Source organism: Saimiri boliviensis, chromosome 3, assembly GCF_048565385.1.
Source record: "Saimiri boliviensis isolate mSaiBol1 chromosome 3, mSaiBol1.pri, whole genome shotgun sequence".
Taxonomy (NCBI): domain Eukaryota; kingdom Metazoa; phylum Chordata; class Mammalia; order Primates; family Cebidae; genus Saimiri; species Saimiri boliviensis.
Genome location: NC_133451.1, coordinates 73,348,482 through 73,366,712, shown reverse-complemented (window position 1 = coordinate 73,366,712; position 18,231 = coordinate 73,348,482). Strand labels below are relative to the sequence as shown.

Below are 18,231 nucleotides of genomic sequence, written 5' to 3'. Positions count from 1 at the left end.
ACTACAAATATGTGGACCAGGTGATGGGAAAAAACAAGAGAGTGAGCGACACAGAAAGCAGCATAACAGGAAGCTTTTAGGAGAGGAATTAGTGTTTCCACAGCCTGCTAAGGATCAGAACCTTGAAAGAAGGGCCCAGTGAGAGACAGAGAGACACAGCTACTGCCACAGAGGCAATGGTGTAGCAAGGAGAGAACAGGGAAGAAATAACTCATCTTTTCTCTTCTCGCACCCTCCAATGTCACGTTATATGTATTTCAATGGCCAAACCCAACTGGAAACTAACTAACCAGCAAGGTACTGGAGCATGCTAATGAATCTGCATGGGTCAGCCTCTGAGAATACAGAGCCAGGAGAGAAGGCTAGAGAATGGATTTTGGGGAGAAAATGGAGAATAACCATGACACTACTATTACTATTCACAAATAGAATTCTCTGGGAATTCTTGCTGAAAACATATTTTTCATGCACAATTTCAACTGGAAGTAAAAACTTAATGGGTTTTGTAAACTTAAGCATCCAAGCTTTTAAAGAATCATTTTTTAAGTGCCCTTTGGCTGGAACATTCCTAGTAGCACTGATGAAGGATTTCCAGAAGTCTTGGGAGGCTTTGCAAGCCAAAACCTGAAAGAATTTGAGAGTATGCCTCTATTGACTTCCTTTGGGCATCCCCAGGTCTCTCATCATTTTGTGGTTTCCTGTGTCAGCACCAGTCTTGCTATGCCTGGTTAGTCACTTGCTGATTGTTTTCAAGGAAGCCAGCCAGGCTGCAACAAAGGGTGACAACCTCATAACAAATCAACCACACAGCAATAGGAACTCCTACTAACGGTTTCCCTTGAAGTCAGAGACTGTGTAGATTTTATATTGAAGTAACATTTTTCTCTCTCCAACTTTGCCATCCCTATCTCTTCCTCCTAAACCTGACCTAACCCATAGACAAAATAATGGAAGAGGACAGTGGTGGAGAAGATTGCTGTCTTCCCTGAAGCCTTAGATTAAAATTATACTCAAGGCGGGTAGCTATGGCTCATGCCTGCAATCCCAGTGCTTTGGGAGACTGAACTGGAAGGATAGCTTGTGACCAAGAGTTCAGGATCAGCCTGGGCAACAAAGCAGGAGTCCGTCTCTACAATAAATAAATAAATAAATGAATAAATAAATGTATCTGATTGTGGTGGCACGTGGCTGTAATCCCAGCTACTCAAGAAGCTGAGGTAGGAGGATTGCATGAGCCTGGGAGTTCAAGGCTACAGTAAGTGAAAATTGTGCCACTGCACTCCAGCTTGGACAGCAATGCAAGACCCTAACAATAAAAAAAAAAGAAAGAAAGAAAGAAAGAAATTATAGCTAATATCAGAGTCTTGAATATTCAGTGTAAACATCAATATGAACAAAAGCCTGACTTCTAAATCTCCTAGAAACCAAGAGTTTGAAAACTTGAGAGGACTGATACAAAGTTGAAAGCCACTGTTTTAATGGAGAGAGACAAAGTTAACTATAGGAAAACTGAAAATTAGGCGTGAAAAGCAAAGATAAGTCTTGTAAGTAACATATATAGCTAAACAATAAATATAAATGAAATCGATTGACTTCTAGGATGGCAGTGTGGGAAACACTGCTGATCCACTCCTCAGTGAAACTGGTGAAAATTATGTATAAAGAAACAACACTTTAAATTCCCTGGAAATGTTCCTAAGGGCAAACAGCAAATAAAGAAGTATCTGTTCAAGAAAATCTATGAAAATCTGGCAAAAAAGGTGAGTCTATGACATTTGAACTGAAACTACTACTTTCCTGGCCCCTCCCAGCTTCAGTGAGGCAGAGACTCTACTACAGACTGCTGCAGCCAATAATATGGCTCTCTGTATCTCTAGGTCTCAGCCGCAGGGCTTTTGCCGAAGTAGGACATACTTCAGCTTTTTTGGTCCTGCCCCTGGCTTCCTGTTGCTAAGGCTAAGTCTCAGGTGACTACAACTGGGAGGAGGAAGCTTTCTTCTCCCACCCAACCCTTACTTGTAGAAGGGAAGTTCTACCTTGGGTGTGGTGCATTGAGAATGAAACCACCTTTGCAAAAATTATGACAGTGAGAGAAATGTAACCTAGTGGACACTGTCTTGCTTCTAACTTCACAAGCTAGTTGTGTTTGTTCATTCCTGGGTATAGATGAAGTTATCTGTGGAAGGAATTTAATTTATAGTTCAACTTTGAAGAAGGGATAATAGTCTCTCTGAAAATCTGGCCCCCTCTGGGGACTGAAACTACCTTTGTAAAACGAATGAAAGGCCACAAGCGTAGGATTATAAATGGGGAATTCTGCTAAGATGTAGATGTAGTTTAATGATAACCAGCCACAGTTCCGAAGGTGACAAGATTTGTAAGTTCTCTGTTTACTCCTATAGATAACAACCGGTCAAAACCCAATATTGGTCTTTGAAGTATTTTTCAGACTTTTGCATTTTGGCAGATCAGTTGATGCCATCTGTATATGTGACCCATACCAGGAAACTGGCTTAACCAGTCCTGTGACCCCTACCCTGAAACTGGGCACAAGAAGAGTATTTTGGATACACCTATGATTTCATCCGGAACCAATCAGCAGCACCTAGTCCCTATCCCACTGCCTGCTAAATTATCCTTAGCCTCTTAGCTTTCAACACTTAAACGCTTTCTTTGCTGCAGTATCTGTTGTTTTCAGGGAATTGGCTTTTCTGGGCAGTGAGCAAGATTAAGGCATTAGGCTGTTACAGGAATACTGGAGCCCTGGGAGCCTTTCCCTTGGCCTTTGAAGTAAAGGTTCTACACCATGTGTGGCAAGTTGAAAGACCTGCAAACTGCTGCTTCTCCACGCTCCTCTCTCACCCCATCCACCAAGCATTCAGCTCTTAGAACCAAGGTGTCACTCAGAGACAAGCTTGTCATTGTTTCCACCCCTAACTCTGGAGCTCTAGCTCAGAAATTTTGCTTAGGGGGCGAATCAGGCCATAAAAGAGGCAAATCCTTATCTCTTCTTAAGGCGGGTTACTTTATTCTGAACAAAGCATAGATAATTTTAAACTTAAGGGCACTCTCAAGAACAGTAGAATTTCTGGTTAAAAGCAATTTAGAGGAAATTTGGGTACCTAATGAAGATATAGCCTAGACTATAGGCCGGCTAGTTTGTAAGAGAGATAGGGAAATAAGATAGCTGAGGAGCCCTCTTGGGGCTAATACAAATAGCAAACACAGATCTCAGAAATAAGAGACACTCTCTTGGGGTTAATGTAAATAGCAAACACTAATCTGAGAAATAAGAGGAGCTCTCTTGGGGTTAATACAAACTGCAAACACTGATTTCAAAAACTTTCCCATATAAAGTGCCACAGTATGATTAGATTTATTTTTTTTAATGTATGTTCCAGGGCACTGTTGGAAACAATTAAGCAATGTGTCAGAAATTAGTAGACTTTAACAGCTAGGTGTAATTAGGAAAGTGTGGAAGAGAGTTTTACCAGTACTACTAACATCCAAGGGTAACAGTTGGATACACACAAAAGTGTGCCTCCCTGATCAGAGAGCATCAGAGGCTTACCACTGTGTGCATGTTGAGAAGTAAGGATGTGGAAGCTGGGGAATAGACTTTACTAAAATAACCCAACATTCGCTAAACAAATAAACAAGAAAATAATAATAACAATCTTGGAGAAGGGGTACCAGTTTCCAGAGTTGCTACAATGTATTATCTAAAAATGTCCAGTTTCCAACAACAGATTATGAAGCGTGCAAAAGAATGGAAAAGTATGAACTGTATACTGGATGAAATATATGCAACAGAAACCTCTTATTAGAGGTAAATTAAACAATTAAATATAAAAGAAAAGATTGTCAGACTTTATTTAAAAACATGCTCAGTATATGTTGTCTGCAGGAAAACCTTTATATTCAAAGACATAAATAGATTGAAAATCAAAGGATTAAAAAATGTCAAAGACCAGGTGCAGTGGCTCATGCCTGTAATTCCATTGCTATGGAGGCTGAGGTGGGCAGATCACTTGAGGCCAGAAGTTTGAGACCAGTCTGACCAACATAGTGAAATCCCATCTCTACTAAAAGCACAAAAATTAGCTGGGCATTGTGACAAACACCTGTAGTCTCAGCTACTCAGGCAGCTGGAGCATGAGAATAACTTGAACCTGGGAGGTGGAGGTTGCAGTAAACTGAGATAGTGCCATTGCATTCCAAACTGGGCAACTGAATGAAACCCTATCTCAAAGAAAAAAAAAAAAAATCAAGCAAACAACAACCACAAGACAGCTGTTGTGGCTATACTAATAACTAAGTTAAACAGTTTTGCAGGATACAAAATCACTCTGCAAGAATAATTTGTATGTCTATACACTTATAATAAAGAATATGAAAATAAAGCAATTAATATTAGCATCAAAAAGAATAAAATACACAGGAGCAAATTTAGCAAGTATAAAATTTGCACCCTGAATACTACAAAATATTGTTAAAAGAAATTACAGAAGGTTAAATAAGTGGAAATACATAACATGGTCATGGATAGTAAGACTTACTATTGTTAAAATGGCAATATGTCCCCATCTGATCTACAGTTTCAACACAATTCTTATTGGAATCCCAGCTGCCGTTGCTGACATTGATGGCTGACTCTAAACTTAATATGAAATTGTAAGAAACTCAGAATATCAAAACAAACCTGAAAAAGAATAAATAAGGAGAGCTCATATATCTTGGTTTCAAAACCCACTACAAAGCAGTTGTAATCATGACAGAGTGATACTGGCACAAGACAAACATATTTTTATTTATCTGTGCAGATGCCATAGCAGAATATAACAGACTAGATGGCTTAAGCAGCAGAAGTATATTCTCTCACAGTTCTGGAGGCTGAAAGTCTAAGATCAAGGTGTCATTAGGGATGGTTTCTAGTATGAACGTTCTTCCTGGGTTGCAGATGGCTGCCTTTTCACTGTCTCCTCCTATGTGTGCATGCACTTGTGGTGTTTCTTCCTCTTCTGATAAGGATACCAGGTGCTCTGTCCTGGGAAGGTGGAGCTTTATTTATAAGTTCCTGACATGTTGCTGCCTTTTTTCAATGATGTCCTGTCCAGCGAGGAGGTAGCCTCGTCACAGTCTGCCAGCTGAGGCATTGCTGAGCTGCTGTGGGCTCTGCCCAACTGCTGCGTGAACTTCCTTGTGGTTTTGTTTATAGAGGTATAGTTAGAACTGCCTGGGTAATGGCAGTCTGCCTCAGTAATGGCGGACTGCCTCTGTAATGGCAGACTGCCTCGGTAATGGCAGATTGTTTCAGTAATGGTGGACTGCCTCAGTAATGGCAGACTGCCTCAGTAATGGTGGACTGCCTCAGTAATCGTGAACTACCTCAGTAATGGCAGACTGCCTCTGTAGTGGTGGACTGCCTCAGTAATGGCGGATGCTGTTTTTCAGCACAGAGCTGGACTGTCCTGGGTCCAGTTGTGCTTGCTGTGAAACTCTCAATCCAGAGCATGTCAGATTGCTGTTATTTGTGGGGATGGGGCCCGCCAACCCAGATCACCTGGCTCCCTGTTTCAGCCCCCTTTTTATCAGTTGAATGGGTGACTCTGTCTCCCAGACATTCCAGGCATCAGTTGAAATGGCCGCCCAGATTTGTGTGAGTTTTTGTGTGGAGACCTGATATGCTGGCTGAAACAGCCATGCTGGAAACTCATGGCACTTTTCCTCCCAGGAATCTCCTGGTCTGTGGGCAGTAAAAACTCATTTGAAAATGCAGTGATCACTCACCCTCTGCATTCTCACTGGGAACTGCACTCCAGAGCTGTTCCTATTAGACCATCTCTTATGTATATTTTATTATAACTGCATGTGTTGCAGGTGAGGGAATATTTTTTGATGGGGTTTTAATGTGGCGGTAGGGTAGAAAGAAATATATGCTAATAATATATCCATAGTCTACCTAAAGCAGTGAAATACTTATTCTAAGTAGACTGTGCAAAACTAACATGCTATCTTATAAGCCCTAGTGCAATTGCTTAAAAGCTATACAAAGAGATGTAATAAAAAAAATGGATAAAACAAAATCATGTGCTATTACCTCACAACATTAGAATGGTTGTAAGAAAAAATATAATAAGTGTTGCCAAAGATATGGCAGGTAGTTCCTCCAAAAGTTAAACACAGAGTTACTATATAATCTAGCATACTAAAAAATGCTTAACCTAAAACAGAAAAAGGAAAACAGAAGAACAGAAATGAGATACACTAAACAGAAACAAATAATAAAATGGCAGCTCTAAATGCAAATGTATCAATAATTATATTAAATGCCAATGTTCTAAACACACCAGTGGAAAAGATATGGAAAAAAACCACCACAAAACAAATTTATGCTGTGTACAAAATAGTATATTCAAGTATAATTTGATGTAGGTCAATAGGAGAATGATAAGAATGAATACCTGAAAACGTTAATTAATAGATAGCTGTAGTGGCTATATAGATTATCAATATAGGCTTTACAGCCAAAATACTAGCAGGAATAAAAGGCTCAGTATATAATGTTAAAAGAGTCAAATCATCAATAAGACAAAACTTTCTTAAATCTGTGTGGACCTAGTAATAGTGCATTAAATTACACAAAACAAAAATGAACAGAAGTTTAAAGGTAAATAGACTAATATGCAATTATAATTGAAGACTCCAATACTATTTTCACAGTAATAGAATAACTAGTAGATCAAAAATCAACAAGGATATAGAAGAAAAAAGTATCACTATTGAACAACTGGATCTAATTGTGATTTATAGAACACTCCCTCAAACAACAGGCAAAATATACATTTTTTTTCACATGCATATGAAACATTTACGAAGCTACGTAATGTCCTGGAACATAAAACAAAATTAACTAATTTAAAATATTTGGAATGTATAAAAAATAAAGTATGAATAAAGTATGTTCTTTGACCACAGTGGATATTAAACAAGAAACAAATATCAGAAAATTAACAGAAAAATTTCTAGACTCTTGGAAGTTAAATAACACACATTAAAATAACTCATGTATCAAGGCAGAAATCTCAAGACAAATTAGAAAATATTTTGAAATGAAAGAAAATAAAAGTACATAAAAATTTTTGGATGCAGCTAAGTCACTGTTTAGATCAAAATTTATAACAAGATACTTAAAAAGGAAGAGGTCAGGTACAGTGGCTCATGCCTATAATCCCAGCACTTTGAAAGGCCATGCTGGGCATACCATTAGAGCTCAGAAGTTCAAGACCAGCCTTGGCAACATGGCTGAACCAAATCTCCACAAAAAAATGCAAAATTGATCGGGCATGGTGATGTGCGCCGGCATTCCTAGCTACTTGAGGGGATGAAGCAGTAGGATTTCTTGGTCTTGGGAGATGGAGGGTACAGTGAGTCACGTTTGTGCTGCCCTCCAGCCTGGGTAACAAATTGAGATGGAAAGTGAGGAAGGAAGGAAGGAAGGAAACAAGGAAAGAAGGAAGGAAGAGATAAAAAAAGTTAAAAAGATTCTCAAATAAAAGTATCTAAGCTCCCACCTTAAACTAGAAACAAGAAATAAAAAATAGGAAGAAAGAAATAGTAAAAATAAGAACATTAAATTAATAAAAAGCAGAAACACAATTATCAATTAATAAAAACACAAGCTGTTTCCTTCAAAAGGTTGATAGAACTTGGAAAACTCTAGAAAGATATACAAAGCAAAAGGAGAAAAGACACGAGTTTCCAGTATCAGGAATAAAAGAAGAGACATCATAACAGACTTTGCAGGCATTAAGAGGCTATGAAGTTAATACTATGAAAAATGCAACAAATTTGACAAATTATGTGAAATTTAAATTCCTTGAAAAACCACAAGTTACCAATACTTATCCAAGATGAAATAGATAACCTGAACAGTCAAACAGCGGTTAAAAACTTGAATTCAAAGTTAAACAAAAAAATCTTTCTGAAAAAGAAATCTTTATGCTTAGATATCTTAACAGTTAAATTCTACTAAGTGATTATGGCAACCAACAGAATGGGCAAAAAAATTTGCAATCTACCCATCTGACAAAGGGCTAACATCCAGAATCTTCAAAGAACTAAAGCATATTTATAAGTAAAAAGCAAACAAACCCATTCAAAAGTAGGCAGAGGATATGAACAGACACTTCACAAAAGAAGACATATATGAGGTCAACAAACATGAAAAAATGTTCACAATCACTGGTCATTAGAGAAATGCAAATCAAAACCACATTGAGATATCATTTCACATAAGTTAGAATGGCTATCATTAAAAAATCTAGAGACAACAGATGCTGGAGAGGATGTGGAGAAATAGGAAGACTTTTACACTGTTGGTGGGAGTGTAAATTAGTTCAAACATTGTAGAAGACAATGTGGCAATTCCTCAAGGACCTAGAAATAGAAATACCACTTGACCCAGCAATCCCATTACTGGGTATATACCCAAAGGATTGTAGGTTGTTCTATTTTAAAGACACATGCACAGGTATGTTAATTGCAGCACTGTTTACAATAGCAAAGACTTGGATCCAACCCAAATGTTATCAACGATAGACTGGACAAAGAAAATGTGGCACATATATACCATAGAATACTATGCAGCCATCAAAAAAAACGATGAGTTTATGTCCTTCATAGGGACATGGATGAAACTGGAAACCATCATTCTCAGCAAACTGACACAAGAACAGAAAACCAAAAACATCACATGTTCTCATTCATAGGTGGATGTTGAACAATGAAAACAACTGGACACAGGGAGGGGAGCATCACACACTGTAGTCAGTGGTCAACAGTGGGGGATGGGGAGGATGGGAAGGAATCACGTGGGGAGAAATACCAGATATAGGTGATGGGGGACAAAGGCAGCAAACCACCTTGCCATGTATGTACCTATGCAACAATCCTGCATGATCTGCATATGTACCCCAGAACCTACAGTACAATTTTTTTTTTTTTTAGACAGAGTTTCGCTGGTGTTACCCAGGCTGGAGTGCAATGGCACGATCTCGGCTCACTGCAACCTCCGCCTCCTTGGTTCAAGCAATTCTCCTGCCTCAGCCTCCTGAGTAGCTGGGACTACAGGGGCGCACCACCATGCCCAGCTAATTTTTGTATTTTTAGTAAAGACGAGGTTTCACCTTATTGGCCAGGATCGTCTCGATCTCTTGAGCTCGTGATCCACCCGCCTTGGCCTCCCAAAGTGCTGGGATTACAGGCGTGAGCCACCGCAGCCGGCTACAGTACAATTTTTTTAAAAAGGAGATATAACACTAATATTACATATTTTCTTCCAGAAAATGGAAGAAAGGAGATATTTCATAATTTATGAAGCTAGAAATAAAATTCAAAGAAAGATGATACAGGAAAAAAATTCCAAAGACCAATATATTCCTCATGAACATACACACAAAGTGCCTGGGTATACATTAGTAAATTGAATTATATAAAAGGAAAACAGCTCTAAGAAAATATGCAATTTACTCAAAGAATGCAAGGTTGGTTCAATAATTGAAAGGTAATCTGTGTAACTCATCACAGGGACAATCTAAAGAAGAAAAACCCACATTATATCAATGGATCCTGAAATAGCATTTGACAATATTTGACATACATTTGATATAGATACAGAAATTTTTTGAGACAGTCTCACTCTGTCACCCAGGCTGGAGTGCAGTGGTGAGAACGCAGCTCACTGCAGCCTCCACCTTCCTGGCTCAAGCAATCCACCCATATCAGCTTCCTGGGTAGGTGGAACTATAGGTGTGTGCCCTCATACCTGGCTAATTTTTGATTTTATTTTTTGTAGTGACAGGGTCTCACTGTGTTGCCAGGGCTGGTCTTGAACACCTTGGCTCAAGCCATCCTCTTGCTTTAGCCCCCAAAAGTGCTTGGATTATAGGCATGAGCTACCACACTGGTCTATCTATATATTTTTAATTGTATTGTGTACATGTATGCAGTGCAACATAATGCTTTGATATATGTATACATTTGGAATAATTACATCAAGATCATTAACATGTACATCACCTCCAATACTTATCTCTTTTTTTGTGGTGAGAATGTTTAAAATCTACTCTCTTAGCTATTCTCGAGTACACAGTACATTATTATTAACTATAGTTACCATGCTATACAATAGATCTTTAGAACTTATTTCTGCTGTCTCACTAAAACTTTAAACATTTTGGCCAGGATCTTCCCATACTCTCTCTCCCAGTCAGCCACTAGTAACTGCCATTCTGCTCTCTCCATCCTTTAATTCAACTTTTTAAGATTTCACATATAAGTGAGATCATATAGTATTTATCGTTCTGTGCTTGACTTATTTCACTTAGCATATTGTCCTCCAGATCCATTCATGTCGTTGCAAATCACATAATTTTTTTCCTTTTTAAGACTGAATAGTATTTCATTGTGCATATGTGCTACATTTTATTTATTCATCTGTTGATGGGCACTTAAGTTGATTCCATATCTTGGCTATTGTGAATAATGCTGCAATAAACACAAGAGTGCAGATATCTCTTCCACAAACTGATTTCATTTCGTTTGGATATATACCCAGAAGTGGAATTGCTGGATCATATGGTAGTTCTATTTTTAATTTTTTGAAAAACCTCCATATTGTTTTCTATAATTGCTATACTAATTTACATTCTCACCAGCAATGTACAAGAATTCCTTTTTCTCTGCATCTTCACAAACATCGTCTATCTTCTTTTAAACATAAAAGACATTCTAATAGATTTGAAGTGATGTCTCATTGTGACTTTAATTTGCATTTTCCTGATGATTGGTGATGCTCAACATTTTTTTCATATACTTGTGTCAGCCCGTTAGCCCTTTGAATGTCTTTATTTATTTATTTATTTATTTATTTATTTATTTATTTATTTATTTCTAAAGATGGAGTTTCACCATGTTGGCCAGGCTGGTCTTGAACTCCTGACCTCAGGTGATCCACCCACCTCAGCCTTCCAAAGTGCTAGGATTACAGGCTTGAGCCACCACGCCTGGCCTGAATGTCTTTTGAGAAATGTCTATTTGGGTCCTCTGCCCATTTAAAATTCAGGTTATTTGTTTCCTTGCTATTGAGTTGTTTGAGTTTGTTACATATTTTGGATATTATCCTCTCATCAGATGTATAGTTTGCACATATCTTCTCTTATTTCACAGGTTGTCTCTTCATTCTGTTAATTGTTTTCTTTGCTGTACAGAACCTCTTTACTTTGATTCAATTCAGTTTGACTATTTTTGCTTTTATCATCAGTGCTTTTGGTGTCATAGTTAAGAAATCTTTGAGAAGATCAATGTCAAGAAGCTTTTTTCTTCCATATTTTATTCTAGTAGTTTTGTAGTTTCAGATCATTTATTTATATGGGGTGATAAAAGGGTCAAATTTTATTATTCTGCCTATGGTCAGTATCCGATTCTTGACAAAGAATTTTAGCAAGCTAGGAATAGGGGGTGACTTCTTCAACCTAATAAAGGATTTATACAATAATCTATGCTAACATTTTGTTTACTGATAATAGAATCAAAGTTTCTCTCCTAAAAAAGTTTTTCTCCTAAAAAAGGCAAGAATATTAACTCTCAGCAATACTACTGAACACCATCCTGGAAAACATAGCCATTGTGATAAATCAAGAAAAACAATACAATAAAAGTAGCATGAGGTGAGAAGGAAGAAATAAACTGTTCTTATTTGCATATAACATGATTTCCAACATAACAATTCCCAGGAATTTATTTTTTAAATCCAAGGATGAATCTGTACGTTAAGCAGGGTCACAGAACACAGAACACAGACCTTGTTCTTTACAAGGTAGACACATAAAACAATTTTTATTATGCACACTAGCAATGAACAATTGGATAACAAAATTATTTTTTAAAATCACAAAACACCCTACAAAGAAGAAGTACATAGTAATAAACCTAACCAAACTATGTGACATCCATGTGCTGAAAACTACAAAATTCTGAAGAAGGAAATCAAAGAAAATTTGAATAATGGAAAAATATGGCTTGCTCATGGATTCAACAGAGGAAAGTTGTTAATTCTGGCCAAATTACAATTCTATGCAAAATTCTAACCAAATTTTTGTGGGTTTTTTTCGGTAGATGTAGACAAGCTGATTCTAAAATGTATATAGAGAGCCAAATAAATTAAAATGGTTAAAGCAGTCTTAAAAATTAGAGAATTCATAGCACTTGACTTTTAGATATGCTACAAAACTATAGTAATCAAGAAAATGTGGTATTAACAAAGGAACAGACTCATGCATCAGTCTAGAGCAGTCTTGGAACAGGATAGACAATCCAGATATAAACCTGTATAGGTGTAACCATTTGATTTTTGGCAAAGGTGAAAAGTAAGTAAATGCAGAAAGAATAGGTTTGGTTTCTTTGAAAAAAAAAAATGGTGTTGGAACAATTGAACTTCCCCTGCAAACAAACCATAAAAGGAAAAATTAAACTTTACCCCTATATCTTTTTTTTTAAGAAACTGGTGTTTATTTTTCATCAACTTTATTTCCATGTTGCTTAAGAGCTTGTGCAAAAAATTTTAAGACCATTCAGTGGTTGCTTCTACCCATTCAGTGGCCGCTTCTACCCATTCAGTGGCCTGAGCAGTGGGAACTGCAGACCAGTCTTCTGTGGCAGGCTGAGCATTCCGATCTCAGTAGGGAACTGCTGAATAGGCACAGAGGGCACCTGCACACCTTCAGACCAGTCTGTAACCTCAGACTTAGTAGCAGTGAACTCAAGAATTAGAGGAGTCCATTCACTCTGAAATTCCTCCTTGGTCATAACATTTTCAGCAGCAGCCTGCTCTTCTTTTTCCATCTTTTCAGGATCTCTGTAGAAGTAGAGATCAGGCATGACTTCCCACAGGTGTTCACAGAAAATGCCATGCATGGGCAGAACTTCTGGGCTGTATCCACCACATCGAATCCACTGAGTGAGCTCCCTTGTTGCATGGAATGGCAATGTCCACACAGAGCAGAGGAGAATCTGTGTTACACAGAGCAATGATAGGTAGGTTAACATAAGATGCCTCCATGAGAGACTCGTAGACAGCCCTAGGGTCAGTAACCACAAGAAGCTGTGACTCTCAGAATGCCGACTGAATCTGGTTAGTGAAGTTTCCAGGAGGGAAACGGCCAGCAATTGGAATGGCTCCAGTGGCAGCAGCAAACTTCAGCACAGTCCTCTGGTCAGTATTCCTGGAGGATATAGCACTGACATTAGCAGGGTTTTCAATGGCAACAATGGCATGAGCTGACAGCAGAAGTTTCTTCCAGGTCCACTTCAGATTTATGATGTAGATGCCATCACTTTTCCTTTTATAGATGTACTGTTTCATTTGCAAGTCAAAATTGGTGACACCTAAGTGAGTTCCTGCTGCAAGGAACTTAAGGGACATCCTCCTTCTTCATTTGCAAGACATCAGGGGCTTTGGACATTTTGAAAATTTCCCTTTAAGTTACAATGAGAATCCACAACAATGCTGTATGGACCCTTCTGTGGGTAGCATGGTAAGGCTAAATCACTATCAACGCAAAGTAGATCACAGATCTAAATGTGAAACCCAAAACTATAAAGCTCTCAGAAGAACACAGGAATTGGGGTTAGGCAAGATATCAAAGAGTTATTGGACATGATATCAAAAACACTATTCATTTATGAAAAAGATAAATTGGATTTAATAAAAATTTAAAACTATTTCCTCTGGAAAGGACACTGTTAAGAAAATGAAAATATAAGCTACATACTAGGATAAAATATTTTCAATGTATATATCCAACAAAGGACTTCTGTCCAAAATAGAAAAAAAAAAAACCCTCAAAACTCGACAGTAAGAAAATTTAAAAGTTCAATTAAAATATAGGTAAATGATTTGAACAGATACACACCAATGAGGATATATGGATACAAATAACCACATAAAATGATATCTAACATTTTTAGTCATTGTAGATATGAAAATTAAAACCACATAATTTTCAATATTAGAATAGTTAAATTTAGCCATTTGATATTAGAATCCTTAAGTTTAAAAATATTGAAAATACTTAGTGTTGATGAGGATGCAGAAGAATTATAATTCTCATGCATTATTTATGGGAGTTACATGGGCCTTGAAACCTAACAAAATTGTTCCCTGTGTATTTTAAAATTAATTGGAATTGGTGACTCTATCCCCTCCAATTTTTCCCTTTTGGAATGAGAAGTTTATACTCTCTATATTTAATGCTTGTGCCTGTCTCACCATTGTATTTTAGATTCAGATAACTTGTTTTCTTGATTAACATGTCCACAGAAAGAGAACAGTTTTTCAGAATGGATGATATCTAGTGATATGGTTTGCTTCTGTGTTCCAACCCAAATCTCATGTTGAATTGTGATCCTGACTCTTGGAGGTCAGGACTGGTGGGAGGTGATTAGATCATGGGGATGGTTTTGAATGGTTTAGCACCACCTCCCTAGTGCTTTCTTATGATACACTTTTAACAAGATCTGGTTGTTTAAAATTTGTGTAGCACTTCCCCTCTGCTCTCTCTCTTCCTCCTGTTCTGCCATGTGAAGAAGGTGCTTGCTTCCACTTCACCCTTACACCAGATTGTAAGTTACCATACTTCTTGTATGGTCTGTGGAACTGTGAGTCAATTAAACCTCTTTTCTTTATAAATTATCCAGTATCAGGTAGTTCTTTATGGCAGTATGAGAATTGACTAATACACTCAGATATTAATTTACACCTGATTTAGGTGATGAGATTGGGAGTTTTGAGCTGTTGACATTTAGATGGGACTTGGTACTTAGAATGGATGATGCAATGGATTGAGACTTTGGAGGATATTGGTATGGTATGAGTATATTTTCTGTGTGGGCCAGGTGTGAATTTTGGGGGGCCAGAGGGTGAAATGTAGGGGGTTGAATGATGCCACCCTTAGAAGATATGTCTATATCCTTATCCCCAGAACCTGAGAATGTGACTTTATTTGGAAAAAGGCTCTTTGCCGATGTAATTAAGAATCTCAATATGAGGTCAACCTGGATTATGTAAATAGGTTCTAAATCCAATGAAAATTATTCTTTTAAGAGACACACAGGAGAGCAACACACAGGAAGATAAGGAGACCATCAGAAGACTAAGACAGAGATGGGAGCTATGCAGCTACAAACCAGGAAATACCGTAGAGCCATCAGGGAAGAGGCAAGGAATAATTTCCCCCTGAAGCCTTCAAAGAGAGTGACACCTTGATTTTGGACTTCTGGTGTCCAGGACTATGAGATAACTCATTTTGATTGTTTTCAACCACGATTTGTGATAACTTGTTATGGCAGCCCTAGGAAAGAAATACATCTGCTTTGTTAACATTTTTAGATTCAGAGTTCGTGTAAGTGAGGATCACACTAGTATTATAGAAGAACCCTTATATATATTTGGTTTCTTTGTGTAAGTTTGGGAGCCTGGGATTCTTGTTTTTAAAATGATTGTGACAGAAAATACAGCCCTAAGTTTACACAGACTTCTTAATAGCCCCCATGAAGAGCAACTCTTAAGAAAGCATAAGATTCTATGTCACATCCAATTTTGCAACTCACTGGGCCATATAGGATTTCACTGAAAAGGTATGTTGTTTTTATTCTCCTTCCAATCCATAGTAGGATTACTTCTACAATGGGAGGTAATTTCAGTATATAGTTGGCATATAAGGACAAGAAGGCAACCTTTTTGAGCTGGTTTTCTTATCTGTGAAACAAGAAAGCATTAGTATCTAACTTGCACAGTATTTTATTTTACATGAGAAAGAATGTGAACATGCTTTTAAAGCTATAAGACACTACACAAATGTACTTTAAAACTATTAATATTGCTAGACGATTTTAAGCTGAAATATTACAACATTTCTACTTTATGTTAACATGTTTTTTCCCCTCATTCCTTATTTTATTAAATTAATTCAAACACTGAGTCATTTACCCTGACATCAGTTTCCACAATTTTGGGTCACTTGCCTATTCCACACCAACATCCAAATTCAGACTAAGAAGTTTGGATCTAGTTTTTGAGACTATCATAACAATGTTTGGAAAATTGTTAATGAGTGTTTCTTTTTCTGGAATTAATGTATTTCTCAAGTCATTTCCAGTGGGCCATAACTTACCTGTTATGTATTGAGCTATCTAGTTATTTTGATGTTTTTCTTACAGATAGAAGATTGGCCATGGAATTTTTGCTTGATATGGGAAACCTAACTATCTAATTATTATTGATTTTAATTTTATAGTTTTCCTGTGTCTTAAGAGCAAAAACAAAAACCCTAGATATTAACTGAAAATCCCAGTTAATAACCTCAATAAATATTGCAAAATAATTTCTTATATTTGAATTTTTCATTTTTAACCAAGATATTATATGTTGCTGACTACAGCCTCCATGCTAATTAACTTCATTCAAATGAAGACTCTGATTCTAGCAAGAAATCTCAGGAAGAATAAGGTAAAAATAATATGTCAGCTCTCACTCTTCCTGCTGCAGCCTTTAGTTCCAAAATAATAGAATGAAAGGCTATGGAAATTCGTTCATGCAAAACAATTACTTCCCATATTTGACTCATTACCATATAGCCATGTTAGCTCATGGTGGATTCATTTTCCTTTATTTGCTTTCTCTGAAGGCATTTTTTTCACTTTACTGTTTACTGCTTGTCCAATATTTTGTTTTTTCTACTATTCTTTGTTCAAACTGCAAAAATCTGAAATAAAAATATAATATAGAAGTATAGGCATCAGCTAACATTTTCTATGGCATATGGTACTTCAGATGCCATATGTACCAGTGTTTAGTGATTCTGGCAAAGAGGCATAGAATGGTGAAATCCAACTGCCAGGATTGCTGAAAACAAATATGTAAATGCTCCAGGGCTTTTGTTATTCATAACATACCTCTAACACAGCACATACAATATGCTGTTCATTCTGTAACTAGTATAACTAATAAACCACATTTTTCTCTCTTATTTTTTAAGGCTTCTCCAAGTTTGTATGGTCTTCTGACTCTAACCTTCAATCTCACTACTGAACTCTGTATTTCAGGAAGCTCATATTAATGAAAAAGGCCTGGGGGAATACATTCATCCTTTTTCAAGGGCATTTATTTATTTTTCAAATTAAAATCCAAAGTCTTCCGCAGGCCTCATTTGTGAAACAAAGAAAATGCACTGGGTATGTTCTCTAGATAACATGCAGTCACAAGGCGAAAGCAGATAACACCAGGAAAGGCAAATTTTGGCAGAAGGACAGGAGAAGTTTCTTCACTGTGAGGGTGTCCAGTGGTCTTCCCAACACTGAAGTTCCATAGGATGCGATATAAGAGGTGATCTATGAATATAACTACTTTTAAAAAGGTAAACAATGAGAATTTTAATAACTTTTAAGCTGCTACAAGCATTCAAGCCCATGTTAAAAAAAATCACAATTTTGAGATAATGATTATGTAGGAAATTAAAGTCAATCTTGTTTTGTTTTGTTTTCTCTGCTAACTGCATATAGCTGATGGAAAATCAGCTCCTCCTTTCTGTTTCATAGATGGGCAGTGGATACAAAGTGGAAAGAACAGAGAGGGTACTTAGAGGTCATTATGTTCCACTTGTCATCAGACAAGCCGTTTAACCTCGTTGAGCTTGTTTCCATATGTATGATGAGGATAATGTCTTCCCTGGGGATATTACTGTGAGGATAATATGCTATAATCTTTGTAAAAGTGCACTTATCTGGCATTTTTATTATTAAAAAGAAAGCATCTGTAGATTTACTGATAGTTTAGAGATCTAAGGAGGCTTGTACTACTCACCACTGTTTTTCAGTACACATGAAAATGTAGAAGGAATATTGGAGATGGAAAATTGTGAATGTACCAACGAGATGATCAATGATGAGAATGACTCCTTCTGGGTTTAATTCTTTTAGGTTGAAGCAAATGAAATTGCCATTTATATAGGTAAAAAATGGTCTCACGTAAGACAAACTATTGGATCATCCTTAGCTATTTTGTTGGATTCCCACAAATCTATCAAATATTTGATGGATATCACACACACACACATGCTCGCCTTTTCCTTTCAAGTTACTGCAGCGACCGTTAACTAGAAGAGCAGTCTCATT

General features: G+C 37.1%; 1 pseudogene; it reads right to left on the bottom strand.

Moving 5' to 3' along the window:
* Positions 1–12,622: 12,622 nt before the first annotated feature.
* LOC101037551 (small ribosomal subunit protein uS2-like) lies at positions 12,623–13,523 on the bottom strand (annotated as a pseudogene).
* Between the last annotated feature and the right edge of the window lie 4,708 nt (positions 13,524–18,231).